General features: G+C 56.2%; 1 long non-coding RNA gene across 1 annotated transcript; it reads right to left on the minus strand.

Moving 5' to 3' along the window:
• Nucleotides 1-4,485: 4,485 nt before the first annotated feature.
• Nucleotides 4,486-6,264, minus strand: LOC136304532 (uncharacterized). Its single transcript, XR_010724637.1, has 2 exons — nucleotides 6,187-6,264; nucleotides 4,486-4,801 (listed from the first exon to the last, which is right to left on the minus strand). It is a non-coding gene; the product is annotated as an uncharacterized lncRNA (long non-coding RNA).
• Nucleotides 6,265-7,445: the final 1,181 nt, after the last annotated feature.

Genomic DNA, 7,445 nt, shown 5'->3' on the forward strand with positions numbered 1-7,445 from the left:
CACAGTCCCAGCTGCTCTTTTCAAGAACCTTTGGTGGAGAACGAGGTCGAGCTTCTGGCACAAGATGTGCCACCAACTGCAGCTTCTCCTGGATTTCCATACTGAGTGCAGCACGACTTTTGCAGCAAAGCAGGACAAATGTTTGGAAAACTTTACAATTTCTCCTTTCTTTTTTCCTTGTGGGCTGGGGAGTTGTGCCATTGGTAAGGTTTTCCGTGTTACTGTTTTAATCCAAGAAAACAGGAGGTGGCACCAGCACTTGTTGGGGAATGCAACCCTGACTGAATCCAGAGACAGAATCTCCCTGACACTGTGTGAGCTCCCCGGGCTGGGCTCAGGTTCCTGCTGGGACTCTGCAGAGAGCTCCAGCTGGGATCAGCAGCAGCTGGAAATACCTCTGGGCATCTCCCTTTTCTGCTGCTCGGAGGAAGCAGTGAAGTGAGTCAAGAAGTTCTGGTTTTTCTTTCTCCGGGTGCATTTTTTCATTGTGTTTGACACCCCAGCGGCAATTTTTGTGATGGCCTCTCTAAGTTGATTCTATTTCAGCAGCACCAGCAGCAGGGCTGTGTTGGAGCGCTGCAAATGTGGCCTGTGTGGCTTTAATTCCCCTCGACTTAGTGCCCGGGGACTTGGGAGCATTTCAATCTCTTATTTGCACGGTGCCTGCAACAGAAAGACTGAGTTCACTGTCACAAAAGCACAGCGGGTAGCAAGGATGGAAAAAGGCAATTGCAGTTGTCCTGATAAAATCCAGTCGGCAGCCAGAGGGGTGCAGCAGCAGCCGCGATCTCCAATTACCAAGGCAAAGGCAGCAGCAGCCTCCTGCCGTCACCTCAGGCTGAGTGAAACAGTGCTGAAAACAGCGCTGGAAGCCGACCCTTCCTTTCTCTGGAGGCTGGGTCGGGGCAGCACAGGCGGGCCCTGAGCAGTCTGGGCTGTTGGCGGGTGTCCTCGGTTGAAGTATATTCTATCACCATCTTCATGAACTGTTGAAACCAGGTGAGGCAGTGCTCCCTGCCTCCTCCACTCTGGCTTATCTTCTGTTAATGGGCCCATCAACACCTTTGCTACACAGCTCACAGATAACCCCCTCCTGGACTACCTCCTGTTAATGGGCCCATCAGGCCTTATCACATGACTCACCATCCCATTGTGAGATGCTCCGCCCAGAGGGAGAAACCAAGCATTCCAGCCTGGATATAAGCTGAGACTCTGAACACCAGAGGGACGCTTACCCACTGGATTCCCAGAGGACCCGAGCTACCAGACCTTTCTACAGGATCACTGCTTCAGGAAGACCACCTCATCTGGACTGCTTTCATCACTCCGCTCAGGTTGTATTCTGACTCTGTCAGTGTTCTTTTGTATTATTGCATCTATTTTATTTTACTTTCTTTCTTTTTTTCCTATTAAATTGTATCTCTGACTTGGAGCCTCTCATTTGTTTTGCCTTCAAACTACTACAGCGGGTGAGCGTTGCTCCAGTCCGCAATTGAGCCGGACAAAGGCCTTGGAAGGCGAGGCAGGAGCAGGTGGGAAGGGGCTGGCGCTGCTGCTGCTCCTGCCCGGGAGCCCCGGCGGGGCCGGGCCGGCGCCCGCTGCGCTGCGGCTCCTGCTGCTGCCAGAGCCGGGCAGGCCTCGGGGACAGGGAATGGACACGGGGGGACAGCAAAGGCCGGCGGGGCTGCAGGGATGCTGGTGCTCGGGCCAGCGCCAGCACGGAGCTTTGGCTGCAATTAACCCAGAGGGAACCGCTGGGCAAAGGCTCCATTTCAGCCTTTCTTTCCTCATGGCTGCGAAACGACCGAAATAAAAGGAGAACCAGCAGGGCCCGGCCCCTTCTCCTTCGGGAGGAGCTCCACGCCTGGGGCCAGGAGGGGCCCTGAGGGGCCGGGAGGGGCAATGAAGGGCCATGAAGGGCTGTCAGGGGCCAGGAGAGGTTCTGTGTAGCCAGGAGGGGTTTTGAGGGGCCGTGAGGAGCCTCAGCCCCGGCACAGCGGGGTCCCACCGTGTCCCCAGGGCAGGGCAGCCGTGAGGGGCCGCGAGTGCAGACGTGGCAGCAGAGCGGGCTTGGGGCACCTCCGGAAGGGGATGAGAGCCTTCCCCAGCTCCAAACCACACCAAACCCACCACTAACAGGATTTCCCATCTTTAGAATCCACTGGCAACTTGGAGTCGACTGAACAGTTTAATCCCAGTGGAAAATGCAAGGGAATTTTCCTAATGAGTTACATCCAGCCTTGGTTAATCATGTCTAAGATTTAAAAATCTGACCAGTGAAAAGTAATACTAATAAATAATAAGAACAATAGCAAGAAATAAACTCCCAAATCCCAACACTCAGCACCACACCAAAATGACAAACCTCATTTTTCTTTACTAGCACAAGGTTCATGAAAACAAATCCTGATAACTTTCTCCACCTCACATCTTCCCCACCAGACAAAGGAGGCCATTTGCAGCGTTTAATACAAGTCACAATTGAGGGCTGGAGGAAAGAACGACGAGACACTACCAATTTACATGTCAAACCCAGCGGTCCAGCTTCAAAGTGGAGAGAATAAAATGGAATGGGGGCAGGGGCTGGTCAGATGTTCCTCTAAAGGATGGCAAAATCACCTCCAAGTGAACAGGAGGGGAAAATCAATCCCTATAAACCACCCAGGGTGTTCAGGGACTCAGCTGTGAGGAGCTGGACATGGACAGAGGCATCTGGAACAGTTCTTTCCTCAGGCTGAGCTCTCCAGCCTGGCCCTGAAGTCAATCAAGTGCTTTCCCAGAGCATTCCATGGTTGCCAACCACCCTTCAAGATGTGGCTCACAGGAGCAGAGAACCTTTCTCAAGGTTCTGAGCAGAAAAAGTGGCAAGAGATGCCCAATTCAGAGCTCTGTTTAAAAACCTGGAAAATAAAAATTAGTTGAACTCTGAAGCCCAGTGGTGGCTCCCAGAATCTCAGAGCCAAGGGAAAACGGGAAAGGCTTTTTACAAGAACCAACGCTGAAGAGCTCCCAGATGAATGTGTGACATTTTGAGAGGCTTCCAATTTTCCACAGTTTTCCTTGAATTGTTGAAATTGATTTTGCCTTTGCCTCCTCTTGCACTAAAGGAGCCTCATTTCAGCAGCCAGGAAGGCAAAGCTCATTCCTGGCCCTGGCTGCTGCTGTCCATGCAGCATTTCCATCCCTCCCGTGGCCTCTTCCCTCAGGATCCCCAGCAGCAGCAGCTGCCGGAGCAGCACATGGAAGCTGCAGATGGAAGTGCTGCCCACCCCAGCCTGAAGCTGCACAAGGATCCTGCTGCCAGGAACCCCCAATATTCCCTCCCAGGGGCCCTGCAAACAGTCACCAATTTTCAGAAGAGCAGTGTGGACAGCAGCTGCACCTGGCCGTTATCCTCTATGAAAGGAAGAAAAAAAGACCTCAGCATCGGCTGCTCGGGGCTCAGCTGGGCGTGAGCCTGCAAACCCACAGGGCACCAAGTGTTTGGTGGGCACACAGTGGCCGTGGCTGGGGGCACAGAGCCTTGCATGGTCAGAGAGTGGCAGGAGCACCGCAACCAGCAGCAGGGCGACAGGGCTGGGTCTCAGCATGTCCTTGTCCAAAACGGCAAAGCTGAGCATCACGGCCGTCATCCTGACTGACTGTTCATCTGTGTCCCGCAGGAGCTCCACAAAATGTTCAGTCAGGGGCCACACTTTTTTGGCCTGTGAGGAACACAAGTCGTGAAACGCCGCCCTGGTGCCAACAGGGCCCAGAGGCCAAAGGCCTGTCCCGAGGTACTCGGGCAGCCGAACCAGGAGGCAGGAGAGCTGGGAGCAGCTGCCTGAGCTCTCGAAGCCCAGCCAAGCCCAAGCGACTGCATTCCCCAGCTCAGCTCCAGCCACTGCCCCTTTGTCACCATTGAGGGAGGGATCCTCAGTGAGCTCGAGAAGGGCCCTGAGCGCAAGGTTCCACCTTTCCCTGCACTCACTCCGCAGGTGCTTTGGGGGAGCGCCAGAGCAGCCGGCTGGCAGGAACATGGCAGCTCCCCAGGGGCTGCTTGTGGCCTCTGACACCCAATTCCTCAGGGCTTCCCACCAGCCCAGCCCCTCAGAGTCTCCCCCAGCCCGGCCAGCCTGCCCGGCAGCAGAGGCGCAGCCCCACAGCAGCTCCAGAGGAGCCCAACCAAGAGGCACCGCGGAGCCCTCAGCAATCCGGCCAGCAGCACACGGGCAGGAGGACACAGACGGCGGTTCCTGGCTGGCACAGGGCTTGTGGCCATCTCCAGGCTCCGGCCTCGCAGGGATGCCCACAGCTCCGGCCCCCGCCCACGCGCTCTCTCGGCAGTGCAAAGGCTTCCGCAGGACCACCGAGGGCTGAGGGGCTTCTGGCCATTTTCCCTGCAAGGCTGCACGCCTGGGCAGCTTGCTGAGCACAAAGCACCCTTTTCCCCCTCTTCCCCTGTGCACCCAGGGCAGCAAAAGAAAAATCCTGGGAGTCCGTGTATTGTAACACATATCCTATATTTATATACTGAAGAAAAAAAAGAAGAAAAGAAGAATCCTGTAGAAGAAGAAAATCCCCGCTGGCTCAGTTGGCCCCAGCAGGCAGAGTGTCCCAGATCAGCTCTCCGTAGAGCTCCAGCAGCGCAGCCAGCCCAGGCCCGACAGTCGAGGCCGTGTCTTCCGTGCCCTGCGCAGCTGATCTCGCAGCTTCCGCGGGATGGAGTACGGAGCTCTCTGGACTGCCCGGAGGACCAAGGCTGTTTCAATGGCCAGGTTTCTGATGGCAGGGCTGCTGTCATCTGCCGTGTCTTCAAGGGCTGCAAGACAGAGGAACACGGGGCCATAGCCCTGATCAGCAGGGACCCGAGGAGAGCCCCCTGCCAGGGCCAGCCCAGCCCGCTCTTGCCATGGCCACGAGGGAGCAGGGACCAAGGGGATTGAAACATTAATTTTGAAGAATTACAGACTTTAACTGGATATTGCTGAAGTAAGACAGATAGACTTCCCTTTTGATAAGCAGAAGCCGGATTCAAGGAACTGATAAATCATGGGGCCTGTCAACTTATGTTTGTGTATTCTGACTAATCAATAGGCTTCAAGAAGCACAGTAAATTCATAAATGAAATACTCCTGGGAAAACGGGATTCAGTCGTCACGCAACACTAAAAGGTTAAAAAGTCAAAGCGAAGAAGACTCACTTACTTCATCATTTTGAGACCCCGCCCCATAAAAAAGACCACCGACCCATTTCAAAGAACAAACCACGCATGCTTAATAGCTTTTGGCTAATTACCATAGGGAGCGGGGAATGGGAGGTACTAAAGTCATGAATATACATTTGTGTTTTGGGTATTCAATCCTTCTGTACATAAAAAGACCCTGTGATCTTCTGTAAGCGCGCGTGTGTTCGGGAGCTATCCCGCACGCTGCCCGGCGTCGTAATTAAACATACACTTTCTAACTCTAAACTGCTGGAGAGTCTTTTGTCCGTCATTGTTGGATATCGGCATTAGGGCGCTATTCCTATTTTTTTAATAATTCAATAGAACACCCCAAATTGCCCAATTTGGACCCCAAATTTCCAAGAATTAGCTGTATAGAGCCAAAAATTCACAAAAATTTCCTTTATGGGCCCCAAAACTCCACTATAGAGATGCCAAGACTCCCCCAGACCCCCTTACATCCCAAGTAGAGAACCCTAGATCCCCTATAGGGTCCCCCAGGCACCCAAGGACCCTCTATCGAGCCCCTACATATCCCCTCAGACCCCCCTGGGGACCTCCAGACCCCCCCAGACCCCCCAAATCCCCCACAGGGACCCACAGACACCCCCAGACCTCTCCGGACCCGCTACAGGCTCCCGCTGACCCCTAGAGATCCCCTACAGACCCCCCAACCCACCAAAACGCCACAGAAACCCCCCAAATCCCCCACAGACACCCAGACCCCATTTAGGGACGCCCCGACCCCCTTTACGGACCCCGCTGGACCCTCTACAGAGCCCCCAGACCCCGACAGAGCCCCGAGACCCGCCCAGCCCCCTTTAGGGATCCCCAGACCGCCCTAAAGCCCCTACAGACCGCCCCAAATCACCTGCAGATCCCCCACCAAATCCTCTAAGGAGACTTCCAGGTCCTCTCAGACCCCTATAGATCCCCTATGGATCCCCTATAGATCCCCTATAGATCCCCCATGCCCCCACCGCAGGTCTCGGACACGCCGGAGCCGGCTCGGGGGACCGGGAACAACGATGGCGGCGCCCGGGAGAGCCACCTCTGGGTCGTCTGCGCATGCGCCGGACGGAACGCGCCAGCAGATGGGCGAGGCCCACGGGAAAAAGAGGCGTGGCCAATGAAAGGGCGGGGAACGAATGGAACGAGGCGGGGTCAGAGAAAGGGCGGGAACTGGGAGGGGAAAGGGGCGGGGTCCAGGAAACGGCGGGAATTTTGAGGGGGAATGGGCGGGGTCAAGGGAACGCGCGGTCCTAAAAGGGCCCGGTTTGGCTTAAAATCACCCAAAAGACCCTAAAATCTCCGGCACCGAGACCGAGACCGAGACCGGAACCGAGACCGGCACCGCTCCGGGACCCGCACTGTGGGACCGACACCGAAACCGGCACCAGAACTGGTACCGGAACCAAGACTGACACCGACACTGGGACCGGCGCCGGGAGCGCTTCGGAACCAGCACCGGCACCAGGACTGCTCCAGGACTGCGGCCAGAACCCAGACCGGGAGCGCTCCGGGATGGAGACCGAGACCGGCACCGGAACCAGCACCGAGACTGGCACCGCTCCGGGACCAGGACTGCGATTGGCACTGGGAGCACTCCGGGACCAAAAACGGCACCTGCACTGCTCCGACACCGAGACTGAGACCAGGACTGAAACTGGAACCGGCACTGGCACCGAGACTGGCACCGCTCCGGGATCGAGATCGGCACCGCGACCGGAATCAGCACCGGGAGCGCTCCGGGACCGAGACTGAGACCGAGGCCGAAACAGGGACCGGGATCGGACCCGGAATCGCTCCGGGATCGGCTCCAGGATCGCTCCGGGACCGCCGCGTTCGCTGCGGGGAGTTTTGGCCGCGCCGCCGGGCGGGACTGGGAGGGACGGGGAGGTTGCCCTGGGCCGGGCGGGACCGCCTCGGTTCGCATCGTTCCGAGGCCGCCACCCCGGTCCAGATGATCCCAGTTTCTATGGTTCTGATCCAGATGGTCCAGCCTGTGAAATCCCAGTCCATGTGATCCCAGTCCATGTGATCAAGAACTCTCCAAGTTTGATTTACTATCAAACCACATCCCACCCACCCAGCCCCACACAATCCCGATCCCAACATCCGCCCACAAAAGTATCCCCAAACCAACTGTACCATTTAGAGTTGTAACCTGTTCATTCTTATCCCATCCCCACTCACGTGGACCACCATGATACCCTGAGGTTGCCAGGTTCAGGTGACG

Source organism: Chamaea fasciata, unplaced genomic scaffold (genome assembly GCF_029207755.1).
Source record: "Chamaea fasciata isolate MVZ Bird 193981 ecotype frontalis unplaced genomic scaffold, bChaFas1.0.hap1 SCAF_112, whole genome shotgun sequence".
Lineage (NCBI taxonomy): Eukaryota > Metazoa > Chordata > Aves > Passeriformes > Sylviidae > Chamaea > Chamaea fasciata.